The 24,217-nt window shown below is 31.7% G+C and overlaps 1 long non-coding RNA gene across 1 annotated transcript; it reads right to left on the bottom strand.

Annotated features, from left to right (window-relative positions):
* Positions 1 to 18,517: 18,517 nt before the first annotated feature.
* On the bottom strand, positions 18,518 to 23,983 carry LOC145270950 (uncharacterized). The gene is made up of 2 exons (XR_013865627.1): positions 23,883 to 23,983; positions 18,518 to 19,784 (listed from the first exon to the last, which is right to left on the bottom strand). It is a non-coding gene; the product is annotated as an uncharacterized LOC145270950 (long non-coding RNA).
* Positions 23,984 to 24,217: the final 234 nt, after the last annotated feature.

Genomic DNA, 24,217 nt, shown 5'->3' with positions numbered 1-24,217 from the left:
CTACAATTAAACCAGTTTACAAGTAAAAAATAATTTGTTTTAGCGAATTTAATTTTTTTTCTCTCCCATTTGTTATATTGGTATTTGAGCGGAGAATCTAACATTTCTTTTCATTTTGAGAATTTGTTTTAGTTTTTAAATACTAACACAGCGGAGAATTTAACTTTTTTTTCTCCCATTTCTTATTTTGAGCGGAGAATTTATTTTATTTTCATTTTGAGCTCTTTTTCTGATCCGGCGTTACCTTTTATAGGTACTCCTGCACAGTCCTGCAGTCCTGCACTTTACGACCCGAGCTATTTTTTAACGCTATTATTTAGAAACCTATTATTTAACATGGGGAAGGGAGGGTGTATTGTAACTATTCTGTACTTTCACCTAACAATTCAATTTAAAAAAAAAGGTAAATATGAAGAATTACTCCACCCTCAAATTCCTTTAAAATTACCAGTCTTTAAGGTTTTCGGGGTCGCTGAAAATGAAAATAACGTTTAAAATTACGGCAAACGAGTAGTTTCCAAGATTGAATTTACTTGTAAACTGGTTTATTAATTGTAGAAAACAAAAACAAACGGGAGAAAAAAGAAGCTCAAAATGAAAGAAAAATAAAACAAATTATTTTTACAATTGTAGTCATCCGTATTATAAGATTTGTGTGACGTCACTTCCAATGTAAATAAAGAAGTACGGAGCGTCAGGATAACCAATTTAACTCTAGTGTTTTCTTAAGTAAACTACTTTTAATTTATTCAATTTCGAAATTTAGTTTCACTTAAAAATATTCCGGTATTATTAGGTACGGACAAAATGAACGCCGATGCTCAAAACATATAAGCATTTGACCCTTCCCTTTACTTAAAAATCCACCAAAAATCGGGAAATTAACCAATTTTAATAAAATTTTCAGTATTTATCAAATAATGATCGCGGAATATAATGACGAATTATTTTTATTTAACTCTTAGTGGAAATGCATTATTTTGTTTAAAAATATACTTTTAATAAAGTAATGATTTTCAGTAGTAAATAAAAAAGGAAGACTTTGTTTTTGCTTTATATATATATATATATATATATATATATATATATATATATATATATATATATATATATATATATATATACATACAGCATCGTAATTTGTAACATAAATAAATAAAATAATTTTTACATGAACATTACAACAAAGCCCCTAAATCCGTATTAATGAATTCGATATAACTTGAAGAAAAATGAATTTCTTGAACTACCGATATTACCATTGAATTGAGCATTGTTTATTTAATATTTTCACATAAAAAATTATAATAGCAAAAATATTTCTACTATTTTTTTAAATTACAGATTTCACATAATTTTTATATGCAAGATTTTAATAATTTTTTGCTTGCAAGAATGTGAAACTTTCGGTGTAACAAACGTTTTATATAATCTCGAACAATAATTTAAAAAAATTAATTTAAAAACAGGAACATACAAAATAATTACATTAAAAAATTATAAAAATTGATACAAACGTTCAGAATAGGAATGTACAGATGCACGTTTGGAGAGAAAAAAGAAATCTGACATCCCTACTTCATTTTACAATCATGACTTCATTTTGAAACAGTATTTCAGTAGCGTCTACCCCGGAACTAAAATTTGACAGAGACTTTTGAATTGTCACCGTTTCCGGAGAGCTCTAAAACAGAGGACAAAAAAAAAACCGTGGCACCAAATTCGAGTGCCCTCTCTTCCTCTTTCACTCGCTGACCCTTGAGGAGTTAATACGCGCTACTGCTGTGTCTACATTTCTCAGTCCACTTCAGACATCAAATACATCAAAGGCACTGAAAACGTTGTTGCCGACACATTATCGAGCATGCACATTGATGCCATTCAACCTTCTGATAGTATCGATCTTAAACAGATCGCCGTCGACCAAAGAAATGATGAGGAGTTGAATAACTTGCTACATTCTGAAAGCCTATCATTCAAACAGGTTCCCATACCCTTTTCTAGCGAAGTGATTTGGTGTGATATCTCAACCGGACATGAGCGCCCTTATGTTCCTCCCAAACATAGGCGAGCTGTTTTCTCTCAGCTACACAGCCTATCGCATCCTGGCATCCGCTCTACACAGAAGTTGGTGACGTCTCGTTTTATATGGACAGCCATCAATCGAGATATACGCGAATGGACCAGGAGTTGCATACCTTGCCAAAAGTCTAAAATTCATAAGCACATTAAAAGCCCACTTTCGACCTACTCAACCCCTTAAGCTCGCTTTTAGCACATCCATATAGACTTAGTGGGCCCACTCCCACCCTCCAGAGACTGTACACATCTGCTGACTTGCATTGACAGGTTTTCGATATGGCCTGAAGTTCCGCCGAAACTGTGGCTAAAGCCCTTATCACCCACTGGATAGCTCGTTACGAGGTGCCTAACACCATTACAACTGACAGAGGTAGACAATTCGACACTTACCTCTTTTCGGAACTGTCTCACCTACTCGGATGTAAACACATGCGCACTACTTCATACCATCCGGCGGCAAACGGCATGATTGAGCGCTTTCACAGGCAATTGAAAGCGTCCTTGAAAGCATAATCCGACCCTAACAGATGGATGGAAAACCTTCCATTCATTCTCCTAGGTATTAGGTCCACCATCAAAACGGACATTGGTCTAACCCCAGCTGAAATGGTCTACGGAGCCTCATTGACCTTGCCTGGGCAGATGGTCACACCTACCACCCCTGAACGCATGCCAGACCCGGCGAATTACACCTCCCGTGTAAAGGATTATATGGCAATACCTTTCAACATCGCGCCAAGAGCACAAGATGTACACATGCATGTTCCCAAGGACATGAACTCATGGACCCACGTGTTCGTCCGGAATAGTGGCGTGACTACCCACCTTCAGTCGCCATATTCCGGCCCTTACAAAGTACTCAAGAGATACCCAAAATTCTTCATAATCGAGATTAATGGCAGACGTGACTTTTTATGATGATGTCACACACATGCAAAAACCAAAGACTACGATCCGTTTCGACCACCCCGACTCATCAAGCACGACCATTTCTACCAGGTCGGGTAGACGCATTCAGCGCCCACGCCGATTTGCTGTTTACACTCAGTGACATTCTGTTCTCCTTATCGACATACTGTCTAGTAGGGGGTAATGTAGTGTCTACCCCGGAACTAAAATTTGACAGAGACTTTTGAATTGTCACCATTTCCGGAGAGCTCTAAAAAAGAGGACAAAAGAAACAGTGGCGCCAAATTCGAGTGCCCTCTCTTCCTCTTTCGCTCACTGATCCTTGAGGAGTTAACACGTGCTACTGCTGTGTCTGTCGTATGTGCACGACACGCACTATGCCAGTTCTCATAATGAAACAAAAAAAACATTCTTCTTACCTTTCCATGCCACTTTTCACTCGAACGGCTATCCCAAAGAAAAATATTTCATTTATCTTTTCTTTTCGACTTTACGCCAAAAAAGAGAACATTTACCCAGTCAGTAAGGATTTCTTTCTTTTCTACGGACACAAAAGAAACCACATGAGTGTGATACACAAAAGCGTAAATAAAATTACACTTCTTTTAACAAGCCAAGTCTGATTATTTATTTTCATTAATTTTTCTGAATGTTTGTTTTTTATTAATGTTTATGAAACATTATTTTTAATGAGCTGTTCGTCGTTTTGCCCGGCGAGCAGCTCACTTCATTTCGATCGGCTGTAATTTTGGGGCTTCGTGTAATCGCGTTTACAAACCTTAATTTGTTGCGTTTTGGGTGAACGGTAGAATTACTGGCTTTTTTTTTAGTTATTTTTTGCACAAACAAGGGGTTTGTTCTGTTTTGTTTTGTTTAATTTAATTGAATATTTTAGGACTTTACTAATTATCTTTGAAATTGACTCAGAAAACTAATATTCATCTTTTAAAGGATTTTTAAAATGAATTTATTTAACTTCAAAATTTAGCTGAATTGGTTAGCTCACCATGAAAACATTTTTCATAACTTTTTTTTTCACGTGTACAAATATTTTTTTCCTTTAGGAAATTTACTTTAGTCTCTAATCTTTCAAATAGAATCAAAAAGTAATCGGAAACCTACAAAAAATTGATCCTCCATTTTTACCCATATATATATATATATATATATATATATATATATATATATATATATATATATATATATATATATATATATAGTGTTATATATGTATGGTTTTAGCGATATGTTTTGAATGAATTCAATTATTTACGAAATTGCATTTTTACCTACATGCGAGTCGGGAATAATTTTCCCTTTAACCAATTTGTTACTCCCACATGGGGAGCGGTGTATATATTATTTTTTAAATACAGCTTAATGTAAAAGGAAAAGAGAGACTTATCCGGATAATGTCAAGCTCAACAATAATTTTTGGAGCTTATACAATAGGACAACAAGAGTATGAAATGAAGACACAAAACTATATATTGGTAGATATAAAATGGATCATTTATTCAATAATGGAATACAGGCACAATTTTGGGGATAGAAGGTGTGATAGTATGAACCATTACCTCCCCTTAAAGCACTCTTCAGGAAAGAAGTTTCGGATATACCTTCACTTCCGTTTGACACGGAACTGGAGTTCAATAAAAAAAATGGAGACCGTACTCCGCTTCTCATAAATGAATCTCATGTTCTGATATTCTTTTACATAATGTTTCAGAAGGGACTCTTTATGCCAGGGCATTTCGAAGCCTAATGCTTCTCAATACAGCTTCCCCCAACATTCTATAATTTCTCTTAATCTTTTTCATCCCTAATGAACCTTGCACTAGAAGCCGCATCTTCCCCATGCTACCTAGCACCTTATCTACTCTTTGGATGAGAAGCATTAGGCTTCGAAATGCCCTGGCATAAAGAGTCCCTTTTATCCCCCAAATTTTGCCTGTATTCCATTATTCAATAAATGATCCATTATATATCTACCAATGTATAGTTTTGTGTCTTCATTTCATACTCTTGTTGTCCTATTGTGTGTGTGTATATATATATATATATATATATATATATATATATATATATATATATATATATATATATATATATATATATGCAGTCTTGCAGTTAATCCCGGCAAAGTAGAAAATTAGAAATAGAAATTTCGACAACTCTAGAGAGGTCATATGAGTATTTACACCGTCAAATCACGACATTACGAATTATTAAAGTTATAAACCATAAAATAAAAATAAAAAACATATTTAATTAATATTTTACAAAAAATATTTTAAAAACTTGTTTAAATATTTCTATTTTCTTTTATTGTACACAGCAAAGTTTCGGCACAGGATCATTAAATCAAAGAGAGATAACCAGCATGAACATAGCAAAAAAATAAGGACAATTTTGCAAGATATAATTTGGGACGCTGAAATAATCAGTAGAACAACGAAAGAATGTTTAAAAAAAAAGAGATGATTACACGATTACTGTAACCGAGTTCTGGAAATTGCTGAAGCAGTTTACGAAAAGGAAACAAGTCTGCTAAGTTAATCAACACACTTAAAATTTAATAATGTTAAGTAACAAAATAAACTTATTAATTAACACGAAACAAAAGTAAACAGCCTGTTACAATGAAACAATGTTAATTAATCCACAAAAATTAAATAAACTTGTTAATTAATCAAGAAGTTGTTGTCCAATTAGCCAAAGAAAAACGCTTCCCTTATGTAAGAAAAAATAAAAAAATAAACTTTAATCAAAAGCAGAAATGACTGATTACCTAAAATAAACAAAAACAAATTTCTTATTTTTTATTTTTTATTTTCGTTTTAAAAAGTAAATTGAATTGACGATTTAAATACTTCAAAATCTCCTTCAAAAACGTTTTCTATTTTCGTTGTTTTGTGTACGTTAATTATTATACGCCCCAAATTATACCTTGCAAAATGAAACTACAGAATAGTAAAAAGGAAAAAATTAATTAAAATTTAATCATAGAAATTGACGGTTTAAATACTTCAAAATTTCCTTCAAAAATTTTTAATCATCCTAACGCTGACTAATTACCTAAAATAAGGAAAAACAAATTTCTTTGTTTTTTTTTCGTGTAACATTTTTTTGTCATTTAACATTCTTTCATTGTTCTACTGATTAATCTACATCCGCAGTAACAGGCAGCAGTGCTGCCTGTTACTGCGGATGTATAAAAATCTCGTAATTTCTCTGTTAAAAGTGGGTTGTTTATTTTCTTTAGTGATTATACTTCCAAAATAAACTATTAAAGTTGTTTTAAAAATAATAGAAATATATATATTTTTTTAACAGTAATAAATTTTCCGAACTCAATATTTTTCAATTTTTAAACTTTAAAAATCTATCAAAATTTTTCTATTGATTCTATTTTTACGATATTTTCAGGGTCAATGTGAAATGTTATGCTTTTTCCAAAAAATCGAATATAATATTTTAGACAAACGTTTTTTTTTAAATTCACGCACCCCCCCATTTTCAAGTGTCTATTAAAAAGTAAATAATTAATTTACTCACCGAAAAGTTAATGATTAATTTACTCACCGAAAAGTAAATGATTAATTTACTCACAAATTGAAGAGAAAAGATCAATAAATAATATGTTCAAATTTTAAACAAAAAAGAAGTTTTTTTAGAATTTTACCTGTAAAGTTTGAAGTTTAAAACCTTTTTTTTTAAACCACGTTATTTGTTTTTTCTTTTTTTTAATGGAACCTATAAGCTTGGAAAGACAGGGGGTCGAATAATTCACGCCTCCCATTTTGAAATGTCTAATAATAATTAATTTAGACACCGAAAAGTAAATAATTAATTTACTCACAAATTGAAGAGAAAAGGTCAATACATAATATATTCAAATTTAAAACAAAAAAAAATGTACTGTTTTTTAGAAATTTATCTGTAAAGTCCGAAGTTTAAAACATTTTTTTTTTAAAAAAAACACGTTTTTGTTTTTGTTTTTTTAATGAAACCTTGGTCCTTGCTCCTTTAATTGAAAAAAAAATTAGGGATTGAATTGCATTTTCCGAGGAGTTATAAGCTTGGAAAGATGGGGTGGAATTATTCACTATTTTCACGAAATTTCTGACACACCTAAGGCAGCACAACGTAGACACATCATATCCGACGTATAGACCCACGCCTACTTCACCTTCCTATCAAACATCACAGCAAGGGGACAACTGCCCGCGCTTTTCAGAGACTTTTTCATGTAAATATGATCTGGATCGGGGATGGGGATTGTTATATTCGCATATCATTTCATATTTACATGAATAAACCAGAAAACAGCAGGAGCAGCGACAGTGATAATAATGACAATGCTAAGACAAAGCCCGTTCATCGAGACAACGCACTAAACACACACAACAACTTAAAAAGCCAGTAAACAGCGACATTAACTATTAAGGATCGCCACTAAGCCACGTTCCTTGCATCCCCCCCACCTCACCCTGACGATAACTTAAGGTAGTCGCCAAGTTTATCAACACCCGACCAGCATACCTACCGACGCCCCACCGTCGCCACCAAATTATCCTGGTAGACCAAGCAGTTCGTTTCACGATCGTTTAAACTTTAACCCTATTCATCCATCATAAAATTATCCACTATATGTCTGTTGTTCCATTTAGTTAAATTTATCTCATCAATTATAATCTTAATTTCTGTCCTGAATATAATTCAATTCTCCATCTCCTCATTCATTAATACTATTAAGTGCCCGACCCCCATATACGCGCCCCTTATATATATATATATATATATATATATATATATATATATATATATATATATGTCAGATCATGTCATATGCTACTGGTACCATGAAACCCAGTACTACATGCCTCATGGTCGGGTTACCGGCGACAAAACTGGTTCCCCCAAACAGACTTGTTTGGTGAGGAGGGTGGCTAGTCTCCCTGAATAATTAAAAACAAGACCCTCCAAAGGGTGAATGAACCCTTTTTCAGGGTCAACTAGCACCGTGTGTGTTTGTGTGTACGTATGTGTGTCTTGAGATGGAGAGGGCTTCCGGTAGTCGTGGTGAAGGCAAACTTTCTAGAAGTAAATCTGATTTAAAAAACCATAAAGCGGGAGACCAGTACCCGCATTAACTTGTTGCTGGCTATCTTGCTCTTGCTTGTTGCTGGATCTCAACATTTTGAACCGAGAGAGAGACTTAGCTGTCGTACAAAGCTAAGACTCTGTAACATCATCTATGTATAGATACTCCCTCAGGCATTTGTCTATTAAAATTGTCCTGTGACGATGGAAAAGTTGTGACGCATGGAGACTTGAAATGCTGGAAGGATGTAATAATTGATCCCAGTGACCGTCTTCAGTGTCATGCCTGCTTGAGCGTGTGAATTCACCAGTAGGACCAAAAAAAAGCATTTTGGGGCTTTAAGTGTCTGAGGGAGTGGCACTCGTCTGACAAGACGTTGCAAATCATCATATATATGTGTTTACAAGGTAGTCACCACTTATCAATGCCTGGAAACCACTCAGGGATAAGGGTTATTGCGTGTACAGTAATCAATGGGATAGAATGGTAGTAATTGTTAGTTTTGGAGATTTGATAAAGTGTCTTACTTAAGGGGGCAGTTAATCAGGAATTTGTTTATGTTGGACTTGAAGACATCCAAGTTGTAGTCAGGTGGGAAACAGGCAAACAGAAGATAGTTACATAGGCGTGCACTTCTAAGAAAGAAGCTTTGTTCATGGAATCTTCGTTTTGGTTTTACCACAGCTAAAGAGTGGGGAAATTTTTTACAGTGGTTTCAGCTAGACGGGTGTTTATTGAGAAAGATTGGCGAGGGGGAAGAGCACTTGCCATGGAAGTAACGATAAAACAAAAGCTCACAACATCTCTCCTGAGAGAGAGAGAGAGAGAGAGAGGTTGCAGGGAAGAGAAAAAGGCATCCCCTACTAAGCCATGAAGCCTATTTTGTACTCTGTCAAGGCAGGATAGGTTGTTTTTAGTTGCTCCTGCCCAGATGTGGCAGCAGTACTCCATCCTTGGACGTGCTTGGCTTTTGTATAGATAGAGACTTGCATCAGCAGTGGGATATCTTCTGGGGCCGTAGAAGGATCCTGCCATTTTTCCAGCGACCTTGGCAACTGACTTGATATACGTGTTCTATTCCAGGTCCGGAGTAAAGATCAAGCCCAGAAGCTTATCAAAAAATGTGACTTTCCCTAGACGAGAGCCATCCATTTCAATTGATGCCAGATGAGGATCAGAGCCTTGATGATGTAAAGATAGGAGCTTGGTTTTAGATGCATTAAAAGTAACCAGAGACCTCTCCCCCACTGTACCACGCGCTTAACATCAGAGGAGAGAGAATCAGAGAGACTTTTGTCATTTACGGCTTTAGATGTGTTGCCATAGATGGTTGTGTCATCAGCATAGATGTCAACGAACCATTTAAGTATGTGTTTCGCGAGATCCTTGATGTAGATCAGGAAGAGTATTGGGGCCAGGATGGACCCCTGAGGGACTCCAGCATTAATACTCAGGGCCTCTTATTTCTGCCCATCAACCTGCTCATCATATACATATATTTGCTGACGTTGTTATATCTGTGCATATATACGTATGCATATGTTTATTATGTATATATGTACATTTATATTTGTTTGTATATTTTTATGCTTATGGCTGTATACGTTGTATTTTTACATATATGTATATATGTACATGTATATATGTGCTTATATTTTTTCATATGTATTTGGTTAAATATGTATATGTTCTCTAGTAATTGTGTGCCTATATTATATGTTAAATATGTATATGTTCTCTAGTAATTGTGTGCCTATATTTTAATATGTTAAATATGCATATGTTCTCTAGTAATTGTGTGCCAATATTATAATATGTTAAATATGTATATGTTCTCTAGTAATTGTGTGCCTATATTATAATATGTTAAATATGTATATGTTCTCTAGTAATTGTGTGCCAATATTATATGTTAAATATGTATATGTTCTCTAGTAATTGTGTGCCTATATTTCAATATGTTAAATATGTATATGTTCTCTAATAATAGTGTGCCAATATTATAATATGTTAAATATGTATGTTCTCTAGTAATTGTGTGCCAATATTATAATATGTTAAATATGTATATGTTCTCTAGTAATTATGTGCCAATATTATAATATGTTAAATATGTATGTTGTCTAGTAATTGTGTACCTATATTATAATATGTTAAATATGTATATGTTCTCTAGTAATTGTGTGCCAATATTATAATATGTTAAATATGTATATGTTCTCTAGTAATTGTGTGCCAATATTATAATATGTTAAATATGTATATGTTCTCTAGTAATTGTGTGCCAATATTATAATATGTTAAATATGTATATGTTCTCTAGTAATTGTGTGCCAATATTATAATATGTTAAATATGTATATGTTCTCTAGTAATTGTGTGCCAATATTATAATATGTTAAATATGTATATGTTCTCTAGTAATTGTGTGCCAATATTATATGTTAAATATGTATATGTTCTCTAGTAATTGTGTGCCAATATTATAATATGTTAAATATGTATATGTTCTCTAGTAATTGTGTGCCAATATTATAATATGTTAAATATGTATATGTTCTCTAGTAATTGTGTGCCAATATTATAATATGTTAAATATGTATATGTTCTCTAGTAATTGTGTGCCAATATTATAATATGTTAAATATGTATATGTTCTCTAGTAATTGTGTGCCAATATTATAATATGTTAAATATGTATATGTTCTCTAGTAATTGTGTGCCAATATTATAATATGTTAACTTGTAACCCAAATAAATCTAGTACATTTGACCCTAAAATCGAATACTTCAACCTAAAATAGTAATTCAGGTATTTACACTATCCTATACCCTCAATTCATTTTTTATAGTAAAATTTTCCTGGACTATTATGACTTTTAACTCTTACCCATATAGTCCTCAAACTTACATATTCCTCTTCCATCCGTTCAATCCCATATTGACTCCCCAAATATTCAATTAAACATAAGATTACGATTATAGTTTAACTCCCATTTTATTAATCTTTAATTAATCATTTTATTTACTTTATACTTTCTTTTTATACTTTATATTTATATTCATATAAATTATTTTCATTTATATTTCACGTCTTTATTTATGTATTGCTTTATTTCATTATTTACTGCTTTATTTAGTTACTTATTTATCGACTTTTTTATTTATTTATTTATTGACTTATTTATTTGATTATTTCAAGCGTTTCATTCATGTCTTATTTATATATTTTATTCATTATAAATCTATTATTTTCGTCTTCAATTAATTTTTATACGGAATTCTTTAATTAGAAGTAAGACGTATCGTAATCTCTACTGATAAGCCGTATCTTTTGAACTACTCTTAATTTCATACCAATGCCGCTGCCCCCACACCAACTTCCAACTTCATTCTTACATGCATTAAATTGTCACCCCCTCTCTCTCTCTCTCTCATTTTCTACTTCTATCTGTCTTTTTTTATTTCATTTTTTAAATTTTATTTCATTATTTTTTTACTTTCTATATTTTATACTCCATATCTTGATAAACAGCTTAATGGTATAAAACCCCGCCCATCTATTTGATCGCCTGTTTCTTTCTTTCTGCTCCTTATCTTGATAAACAGCCTAATTACATTAAACCCCTGTGTTTACACTAATTACGAATTAATTTGAATTGGTATATAGCAGCCGACACTTGCTACAATCATAGGCAAAAGCTACTGCTCACGACTCGAGATTTGAAATCCATTTTCTCCTGGGCTTGTCCAATCGCAAGCCAACTCTCTATCACGTGACAGAGTACATAAAATGCGAAATCCGAAACTCTCATTCGGGCAGCAGACTTCATATGAACGTGAGTACTACAAGCTAACAATGGTCCTTGTCACCCTCCATTTGTTTCCATGAGTGGTACCCAAACTAACATTCTTTGTCGTGCTAAAGAACACACACACACAAACGACAACACGTGAACACACTGAATACCTTGCTCCTTTCTTTCCCCTGTAACCGGCTTCCTTCATCCCAACGACTACTAGCTAAAACTCGTGCGGACTGAGCTGTTCTTTCCTCAACAAACCGGCAATATATTAATTCTATCTTTACACAAGAACACTTCAACCTACTAACCCGTTTCCCTCGTCTACTAACGCAAATGACAAAGTTTGTTTATTAATAAAGAATGAAACCTCATTTCGTTGTCTCATATCTATATGCCGCCCGTTTATTTAAATAATATTCTCTTTCTTTCTTTTCTCTTTCTCCTTCAATAACATACCCCTCTCCCGTTTGTTTTTCCCTCCTCTCCCCCCTTTTTCTTCTTCTAATGCTTTGTAATTTAACGCTATCTTTTTCCAGCTTTGTTATCTCTTTTTTCAATTTTACAGTTGGCCGCTGATGTTTGGATTTGAATCTGTATTTTGTACTTTTTATTTTTATCTCTGTTATAATAAATATTCAATCTGCCAAATCCGATTAAACTATCAAATCGTTAATTCGAGCCTAGTAGTGGAAACATGCAGAAAAACAGTAATAAAACATATTTTGCTCTACAGTAGTATTGAGCTCTTTTTCAGGTTTATTTTAAATGTATATATATTATTTTTTTCTTTTTGCCCTCCCTCGTCAAGCGTTACTCATTATATATATATATATATATATATATATATTCTTTTTTCCTCTCCCTCTTTTTCTATTTAATAATAAAACGTGCTTCTTTTTTTCTAACTCTTTCTGAAACCTTCACATCTTCGCTAATTTTTTATTTCTTTATACTCTCATACACATTGGTCTATGCATGTGTATGTGTGTGCGTATTATGTACACATATATGTATGTATTTATGCGAGTGTATGTGTATATGTACCTGAAAGTGTATGTACACGTCAGCATATGTGTATATGTATGTATATGTATATATATGTATGCATGTATATGTGGATATATGTGTATGTGTGTGCATGTATGTGTGTGTGTTTTTTCAAAACACATTTTCTTTAAGTCTTAATTTTCTTCATATTACCGTATATATATATGTATGTATTTCTCGCACACCTATACTTCTTTTCCCGTCCCTCTCTTCCCCTCTCCCTCTCTTTCCTACATGTGTTTATGTAGCTGTCTCTACGTGTAAATATATGCGCAAACATGTATGTGCATGCGTATTTGTTAGTATATGTATACATTAATATATATATGCATACATTTATGTGTGTATATGCATATATATGTATATATTTGTACATATTAGTATTTGTTTGTATACGTATGTGCATGTATATATTAATATATAAATTAATAAAAAGTAGCGTTGCGTTTCTGTCTTTAAACGGTTCAATTTGGAAACGACGTTTTCGTTCTTTTTCGAACGAGAAATAGCCGTTCATTTACAAATGAGCATCATAGCGTTTCTCCTGATAACGTCTTATATCCTTTGAATTCTTATTCTCTCTTGGAATAAATAATATCGTTAGAATTCAAAAGATTCGGCGGTTAAAGGCGCGTTTCTTCATTTTTATTTACTGTTTAATTTTTAATTTTTCGTTTATAAGTGTATATATTTAAAACTGACGTGGCACCTTCTCATTAGCTATACCTCCTTCTCCTCGTCTTCCTCCTCCTTCCTTTCTTTTCCATTCCCATTTTCCCCGTGTATGCTCATACGTTCACTACACTGATGAAGACTGAAGGATCGGTAAAAAATTATGTACTTGTAAAAAAGTTTTTTAATTTTTTTCACAATATTATTTTGTATTCCTGCAAGTCACCAATTGAAAACGAATAAAGACAAGTTATAAGCTTTTATACTTTTCGTATTCTTTTTTATACATTTCCATTCATATATACAGGGTGTCCACAAAGTCTGGCTGCATAATCCACACGGTGCCCACAAAGTCTGGCTACATAATCTACACGGTGCCCACAAAGTCTGACTACATCATCTACAGGGTGTCCACAAAGTCTGGTTACATAATGTAGCCAGACTTTGTGGACATATATACATATATATATATATATATATATATATATATATATATATATATATATGATTGCAACGTCTTGTCAGACAGGTGCCCCGCCACCAGACACTTCATGAGCTCAAAAATTACTTTTTTAGTCCTACCTGCGAATTCACACGCTCAAGCAAACATGACACAGAAGACGGTCATTGGTATCCATACATATATATATACATACACGCACACGTACATATATACACATACACACATATATTTATAAACATACGCACATATATACATACACAATACATAATACACATACATACATATACATACACACATGCATACATACATATATACATACACATATATACACACATATACAAATACAAACATACATATACACATACAAATATGTACACATATATACGCGTACACATACATTTAACTACATATGCATATACATACATATATATGCATTTATACACATACATACACATATGCATGTATACAAATACATACACACACATATATATATACATATATACAAACACACAAACATATATACACATATATATATAAACACATATATATACATACATATGCCTACACATGTACATATATAAACATATATACGCACATATATATGTATATATATGCATACATACATACACACAGAGATACATATAATCATGGCAGATCAATTATTACATACTTCCAGCATTTCAAGCCTACACGCGTCACAACTTTTTCATTGCCAGAGGACTATTTTTATGGACAAATACCTGAGGGAGTATCTTTACAAAGATGATGTTATAGAGTTTTAGCTTTGTACGACAGTTAAATTTCTCTCTCTCTCCCGGTTCAAAATGTTGAGATTCAGCAACAAGCAAGAGTAAGATAGCCAGCAACAAGTTAAACTGCAGGCCAGCTTAATGCGAATACTGGTCTCCCGCTTAACGTTGCCACAATCACAATTATCTACAGATTGTTTGTGCAATTAAAAATCCAAATCTCTCTGATTTAGAACATATATGTATGCATATATATATATATATGAATATATACATATATCTATAAGCACAAATATACACATATACATATATATGCACATATATACATATATATATATACATATATATGCACATATATTATATATACATATATATACATACATATACACATATATACACACACATATATATATAGACACACACACATATATGTATATATATAATACTTAGAAAATCAAAACAAATAATTGTATTAAGAGAAGAAACATTTCTAGTTAAAAAATTAACTAGAAGATAGGAATACATCTATAACATTATTATATTTTAATAGAATTTGTCATTTCATTTCGATGAAATGTATGTATTCTTTTAGATAATCATGGCCACATGTTCCGTCATTTCTAAGTCTTATGTGTGGCTAAGCGTAGATTAAAGACTAAAACTGCAGTTGCTCCCTACCGGTTACACGAGAAAAAAAACTGCTTTTGACAGTGAGAGAAACTTGAATGAAGCTTTGGATATTAATTGACCTTGTGTCTAACTTAAGCCATAGAAAGCATATGAACAAATCAGACTTTCGTGGTATTATTTCAATGTAGTTTTTGTTCTGTCCTAGCAGGATCTGCTCGCAGGTAAACCTTTGAATGTGTGATTTTTCTATTGCAGCATTTATTCAATTTTCGGAAAGATAGATTCCAATCACAAATGAATATGCAACTCTGTGCGGCATTTGAACAAATGCAGATTTTTGAATAGAATTAAATTGTTGTATGTTGTTTGTGCAAAAGGTTTTAACTATATATTAACTATATATCATGATGAATCACATCCCACCACAAAATTATTACCAAGGAGTTTATTAAGGTGATTACATTTCTTTTTGTGTGTTTGGTGGAGCGTGCTATATTTGAGTATTGCAGAATAAACAACTTAGCATAGTACTCATGCATGAATTTCCCAATCTGTGAGGCACGTGAACAAATGCAGATTTTGAAAAATAATTAAATTGTTGTATGTTGTCTCTGCTTCCAATGCATTAACTGGGCTTTGGTCTCTGAATTGCAGTGATAGACCCAGGTTTAATCCTATATAATCATTCTTTTGAAAACTTTTGACTCACATTCTTAGCACATCTTCAAATTAATTCTAGAGCAATCGACACATACATGTCATAATCACGTCTCACACAAGTTCTAATTATATAATAATTAAGCAACGTTGAAACTGGTCAGTAACAGATCAGTGACTATTTAGGAATAGCATACGTTATATGTAAAAGGACGCTGCCACCTCCCTGCAAGATTTGTGAAAACTTAATGCCATAATTTCCTCTGACATGGATATGCATACAACAGGAGATTGCTTGTTAATTTCATAATACCATGAAACTTTGAGAATAAAATCGTTGTTTATTTAAAGAAATTATTAACATAATAAAAGGATCATATTATTTTGTCTCGTTAGAGAAAAACCACACACATTACAAAAATATGGATTTTCGGTTTTTCTTATTTTACTTTGTCATAAAAATCGAAATATACTTGTGTGCATGCTTCAAATTGTCAGTCCTGTAACAAAAACAGAAAAAAAAACTAAAACAGTTCTCCAATGGGTTTTATGTTAGATGGTCACTTAAGCGACGTAGACTGTCACATTCTTATGCAAATGATAAAGGTGAATAAAAAATGTAAACAGAGGACGAGTTAGAACAAGGTTTGCTATGTGTGTAGTTGCGTGTAAGTCAACTTGAAATACTGTCGTGTTTTGAATTTGGATGTTTTGACAAGAGAGTTTTGAGTTTGTCAGTGGGAAGTTTTCACAACAGAATGTCGAATTTTCCTGATAAATTGTTAGTTAAACCATATACTTTAGTTAGTTTGAAGAGATCCTTTTGGAACTTACACGTGATTTTATTACGATATGAATTCATATCCAAGGGCAAATTTATAGACAGTTTTTATCTTTGTTATTGGTTCGTTGCAAAAATTTGGTGTTCTAGGCATTGTGTTAAAAATAATTTTAAGGATTTGTCATGAGGCTAGCTTGTAGATTTCATATAGTTTTTTCTCTTGTTTCAATTTTCTTCAAACTTCTCAGAAATCAAGGGACATATGACAAAACAAATCTTTCTTTTTATTCAAAGACCTACAGAATTTTGTTTGTCTCTTTTTTAATTTAATGCCATTTCAATCGATAAATTACTTCTCATACATTTCCACCGATAAATCATTTCACCAAATATATTTGCCAGTTTTTATAATTCTTTTTTTCTAATTTCAGTTGCTCTTATAATTACTGACATAGAAATTTTCCAAACATTCCAGCTTTTTTTCTATCTTCTTAAAAGCAGTGGTAATCAAGCTTTGTGAGCAGTCATTATAATTCGGTTCTAATCATAGTGAAGAAATCCTTTTTAAAGCCAGTCTATGAAGCCATCCTTACTTATATAGTCTTCATTATTTATAGAGTGACTAAATATAGAAAATAGTTGTCATGCTATTGTTTGGACAATTTTTCCAATTTTTGAAATACAAGTATTTTAACTTATTTTGGGTGATTACTGTAGTAGATTTGTTTTCTGTTCCTATCACATTTGTAAAAAGTCTTGTACAAAATTATTGGCCAGTTTTCTGACAGAGGTTGCTCTGCTGCCTCTTGTTTTTGATGCTTGTGTGTGTTTTCATATGACGCAATAAACTTGACTTCTCTGCAAAAGAAGAATCACATACTTCACAAGAATGTGGTTTCTCTCCCGTATGTGTTTATATATGACTCAACATAGTTAACTTGTGTGCAAAAGAAGAGCCACATACTATACAGGAATGTGGTTTCTCACCTGTATGTGTTTTTTTATGACTCAACAAACTTGACTTGCAAAAATTTGGTGTTCTAAGCATTGTGTTAAAAATAATTTTAAGGATTTTTCATGAGGCTAGCTTGTAGATTTCATAAAGTTTTTTCTCTTGTTTCAATTTTCTTCAAAGTTCTCAGAAATCAAAATGACACAACAAATCTTTCTTTTTATTCAAAGAACCACACAATGTTGTTTTTCTCTTTTTTAATTTAATACGTTTCAATCGAGAAATTAATTCTCATAGATTTCAACCGAGAAATCATTTCACCAAATATATTTGTCAGTTATTTTAATTCTTTTTTCTAATTTCAGTTTCTCCTATAATTACTGACATAGAAATTTTTAAAAACATTCCAGCTTTTTTCTATCTTCTTAAAAGCAGTGGTAATCAAGTTTTTATGTGAGCAGTCATTATAATTCGGTTCTAATCAAAGCGAAGAAATCCTTTTTAAAGCCAGTCTATAAAGTCATCCTTACTTATATTGTCTTCATTATTTATAGAGACATGGGTGACTAAATATAGAAAATAGTTGTCATGCTATTGTTTGGCACATTTTCCAATTTTTGAAATACAATGTGTGGAGTATTTTTATATATTATTTTGTGTGATTTCTGTAGTGGATTTGTTTTCTGATCCTATCACATTTGTGAGAAAGTCTTATGCAAAATTATTGGCCAGTTTTCTGACAGAGGTTGTTCTGCTGCCTCTTGTTTTTGAGGCTTGTATACCATTTTAAGGTATTGATTTTGGAAGATCATCAGATATTGTTCCAGGTTGTACATAAGTCTTTAGTATTTTGTTATTTTCCTCTTCTTTGCTCTGTTCAGCTCAGCATCATTAGGGATGCTCCGTATGTATTTTCATATGATGCAACAAAACTGACTTCCATTTAAATGAAGAACCACATACTTTACAAGAATGTGGTTTCTCTCCCGTATGTGTTTTCATATGTCTGAACAAATTTGATTTCTGTACAAAAGAAGAACCACATACTTCACAAGAATGTGGTTTCTCTCCAGTGTGTGTTTTCATATGGCGCAACAAACTTGACTTCTGTGCAAAAGAAGAATCACATACTTCACAAGAATGTGGTTTCTCTTCCGTATGTGTTTTACTATGACTCAACAAATGTGACTTCTCTGCGAAAGAAGAACCACATACTTTACAAGAATGTGGTTTCTCTCCCGTATGTGTTTTTATATGACTCAACAAAGTTGACTTGTGTGCAAAAGAAGACCCACATACTATACAAGAATGTGGTTTATCACCCGTATGTGTTTTTTTATGACTCAACAAACTTAACTTCCATGGAAAAGAAGCACTACACACTTCACAAGAATGTGGTTTCTCTCCAGTATGTGTTTTCATATGACTCAATAAATGTGACCTCTGTGCAAAAGAAGAACCACATACTTCACAAGAATGTGGTTTTTCTCCCGTATGTGTTTTCCTATGACTCAACAAACTTGACTTTCGTGCAAAAGAAGAACCACATACTTCACAAGAATGTGGTTTCTCTCCCGTATGTGTTTTCATATGACTCAGCAGAGTTGACTTAAGTGCAAAAAAAGAACCACATACTTCACAAGAATGTGGTTTCTCTCCTGTATGTGTTAGTATATGACGCAACAAATCCGACTGCCATACAAAAGAAAAACCACAAAGTTCACAAGTATGTTGTTTGGCTCTCATGTTTCCTTGCATTATTCCAGAAAAAGTATATGCAATGAAGTGTACGATGATAGACACGCCAATTAATTTTAACTTTGGAAATTTTATATGATGAAATTTATAATTATTTTAACGATTTTTAAATCACTAATGAAGAAAGGTGCTTCTTATCCATTGATGAATTTCTTTTCATTGTTGCAAATTCTGAAAGTATAAAATAAATTTGAAAAAGTACATTTTATGTTGTAAAATTCAATTTATTATGTTGGTAGTTATTAAAAAATATCCAAACATCTATTAATGAAATGTAAAAATTAAATGAGTCTTTGTTTAATTCAATACAGGTTTGTTATGTTGTAAAATTTAATTAATCATGTTGATTTTTATTAAAAATATTCGAAACATCTATCATTAATGAAATTGTTTAAAAAATGAGTTTAGCTTTATTTAATACTGGTTTGTTAACTAAATTAATGTGTTTTTATTTTAAAGTATTTAACTAAAAATAGTTACGTTTTTCATTTAAGAGATGAGGATTGATTATTCATATTATTTGCATTTTTCAGAATACTGTTCGCATCTTGGGTGTTATTTTCACATTTCTGTTACTGATTCTATTTTACCTCCGATCTTATTCAGGCATATTTTGTCGAAGAACTAAAAAGTCTGTTAAAATTCTGAATGGAACCTTTTATTTAATAGATGAGATTAGCACGCCCTCGTATTGGTAGCGATGACTGGGTAAAAATTCCTAATTAATTTTTAATTCTACTTTCTATTTCACTGAGGATTGGCACTTCAACGTTCAGGAGTATGTAACCTACAACTAAATTTTACAAAGTACTCTAACTATAGCAACATATCATAGCACCACGGGTCCTAGCAGACAATCATTGTATGAATTTGAGGAAATATTTTGTTTCTAGATGTTATCAGCATTCATTACTACATATCATATGGATGTCTAGATAGTTTTTACTACATATTACTATATATATATATATATATATATATGTATGTGTGTGTGTGTGTATGTGTGTGTGTGTTATTTGTTATTAATGGTTCCTATATCATGTTAAATACTATACTAGGTATGCTTAGTAGTTGATCATCACTCAGAATATGCGCTTTTCTTTAAGCTTATTCTTCATTGTTTTTCTCCATCGATAATTTTTACTTCATGCAATTTTCATCTCATAAAGGTAGCTGGTTTCCTTTTTCCATTCATATATATTTCCGCCATAACAGATTCTTAAATCATCATTTTTCCATACGTGGATTGGCATGCATGACATGTTTCTGTAGAGTCGAATCACTCTTGAATAATATATTGTGTCTAGCTCTCTGGCGGAATGTTTTCTTATATTTTGCACCTTATTTTGATATGTATTTTTATTTGTAGCAATACATATGAACGATAAAGCCCTTTGGATAATCAAAGATTCCAAGGGTCTTCCGCTAAAATAGTCATATTTTACAAACTGAAGCATATTAACTCGTCAAAATACCACCGTTTTTGTTTTTTAATGAATTTATAAATAATAATGTGAACAATTTGTCAGCTTTAACAAAAAGTTATTATTTTTAAATATATAAATAGCTTTAACAAAAAGTTTTTTTTAAATATATAAATAGCTTTAAAAAATGTTTTTTAAATATATAAATAGCTTTAACAAAAAAATATTTTTAAATATATAAATAGCTTTAACAAAAAATTATTTTTAAATATAAAAATAGTTTTAACAAAAAGTGTTTTAAATATATAAAAAGCTTTAACAAAAATTTACTTTTTAAATATATAAATAGTTTTAACAAAAAGTTTTTTAAATATATAAATAGCTTTAACAAAAAATTATTTTTTAAATATATAAATAGCTTTAATAAAAAGTTGTTTTTTAAATATATTAATAGGTTGAATAAAAATATTAATACTTTTCCAAACGTTGCATTTTCTGTTAGAGTAAGGTCACAAAATTCTTCGGTAAGCTACATATAAACTTAAAAAAGATTTTTCCTTAAAGAAAAGTGCAAATAATTTATCTCCCATAAAAAATTAAATTGGTGAACTGTCCTAGAACGCTAGAATGGGCTTAAATGGTGAAACATCTTAGATTAAATTCATGTGAAAACAACCTCTACTCTAAATTCTAAAATTGTTTTTGTTTCTATCAAATATTCAGGATGTTCACACATAATTTCCCTTAGCTCTATCATTAACCCAACGTCATAAAAACCACACCTAATCGCCTTAAATAAACGCCCAGGATTTATCTACCATAGAAAAAAATCAGTCAACTGCCCTAAAACGCTGGAATGGCTCAAAATGGGAAATCATTATACATTAAATTCTAAAATAATTTTTGTTTATTTTCATTAAAGTTTTTCAAGGTTTTAACAAAATAGAATCACATATTTTTGTGTTTTTTGTTTAAAACTTTTTATACTTAATATTTTGCTCACTTTTTCATTTTATTAACAAAAATTGGTTTTGACTTGTATTGTTATCTTGTTCTTTCATCAGTAGTATGCCATTGTTATAATGGAGCAGCATTAAAATTTAAGAACAGCAAATGAGTCCCCATTAATAATAGAAGGGCTTGATCGATTAAAACTTCAGAAAAATGGGCTGAGGAGGTACTTTGAATTAGATGAAATGATGCAGGTGTAATTGAAAGATCGAATAGTCCATGGAGTTTTTTGATAGTGTAAGTAGAAAAGACGGATGGTAGTAAAAGATTTTGCATAGATTTTAAGGCTTTAAATAAAGTCATGAAGAAGTTTACCTGAGCGTTACCTGTCATTAATAACATATTAGCCTTGTTTGGGTCGGCCAAATACTTTGTAAACTTAGATCTGAAGTCAAGGTACCCTCAGGTTACATTAAATAAGAACGATAAAGAGGAAAATTAATTCACCTGCCACTGGTGTTTATTTCACTTTAACTTGATACTATTTGGTCTTGCAAACGCCCTCGGGATCTTCCAGGAATAAATTTCCATAGTTCTACAGGTTAAATTAAATAAGAATGATAAAGAAAAAACTTAATTTACCTGCAACTGGGGTTTATTTCACTTTAACATTATACCATTTGGTCTCACAAACGACCCCAGGATCTTTCAGCAATTAATGTCCATAGTTCTACAGGGACAGAAAGATTATGCATTACCATATTTGGATGATATTTTAATATTCTAAGATACGATGGAAAGTCACTTTGATCACTTTGATAGGGTACTACTAGTCATTTTACATGAGGACAACCTCAGGCTGAAAGCTATGCAATGTGATGTTTAGAAGTATCTGGAGGTCGAAGTAAATGAACGGGGTTTACAGCCAGACCTAGGCAAAGTCAAATCGATAATATCTCGACTGCAACTTCTGTGAGACATCAGAGCTTTCATTGGTATGACGTCATATTATTGTTGATTTATAAAAAAAATTCTGTCACAAATGATCTATAATCTGATATGATCTTTGTTAAAAACAAATTTAATTTTTATCTCATAAACTTAGTAATATGCAGATGAGATGGTACATGAAAGGGAAGGACATTGTTTGTGTGGACCTCTAGTCAAGACAATGAAAATTCCTGGTAGAAGTAGATGATAGGAATTACTCCGTAGGTGCAATAAACTGGAATCGTTTTGTTTGAGCCAAAATAATTTTCATTGTATAAAAAGGTTGAAAGCTCATCAATGTCGCACGACCATCCTATGTTGTTGGGTTTTTAATAAATTAGGGAAAAAGAGACGGATAATGACATTTTAAGATTTATAGATGGGGATGCAAAACAGAAAAGTTCATAGTGATGCATGAGATAGTGTATTATTTGTCCCAACCTGACAACAAACTATTGATAGGCTTATATGTATATGTATTTAAAAATAAATATTAGTACAGTACCGTACCATGACAATAATAAAGTCGTCATTGTAAAGAATATTTGTAATTTTTAAAGATTTTAGAAATTGGCCTTTTTTTTTTTTTTTTTTTTAAGTCAGTAGTGAGATCAAAATCTGATTTTTTTGTGACTTGTGAAACAGTTAAAAACATATTAAAATTTAGAAACAGGGAAATTAAAGAACAAAATTCAAGAAAAATGTTATCAATTCTGTACGTGAAAGCGAATACAGAACTGGCCACCACTGAGAACATAATGAATTACGTATTGACCGTTTTTTATGTTTAAGTCAGTATTGAAAAACAAAATCTGATAGATTAGTGACCATTCGATGATAATCCGATGAAAAAAAAAGATGAAAATAAAAAATACACATACGTGTTCCATGTAGTAATACTTACATTTTTGTTTTATAATCTGCTTTCGATTAACTTTATCTGATTTTATACAGGAAAGTATTTTTCAAATGTGATTGACTTACAAGCTCAAGTTAACATTCAAGATGACGAACGGAAGAGCAAGTTCGCAGAAAACAAAACTGAAGAGGAAAAATAAAAAAAATAAAATCATTTCGAAATAGAACCGATCAATTTGGTGAATATCACGGATAAGATTAGTTTTATTTTATTTAATATTTTAATATTTACATGAGACAACAGATTACAAATTTCATTTTTTAAAAATTAATTCTCTAATTCGTTGTTTTTAAAGCCGCCTTTTCGTATTTTTATTTATT

The sequence above is a fragment of the Euprymna scolopes genome, chromosome 46, assembly GCF_053919585.1.
Source record: "Euprymna scolopes isolate OS-2025 chromosome 46, ASM5391958v1, whole genome shotgun sequence".
Classification (NCBI taxonomy): domain Eukaryota; kingdom Metazoa; phylum Mollusca; class Cephalopoda; order Sepiida; family Sepiolidae; genus Euprymna; species Euprymna scolopes.
This window is presented reverse-complemented; position numbering and strand designations above follow the sequence as displayed.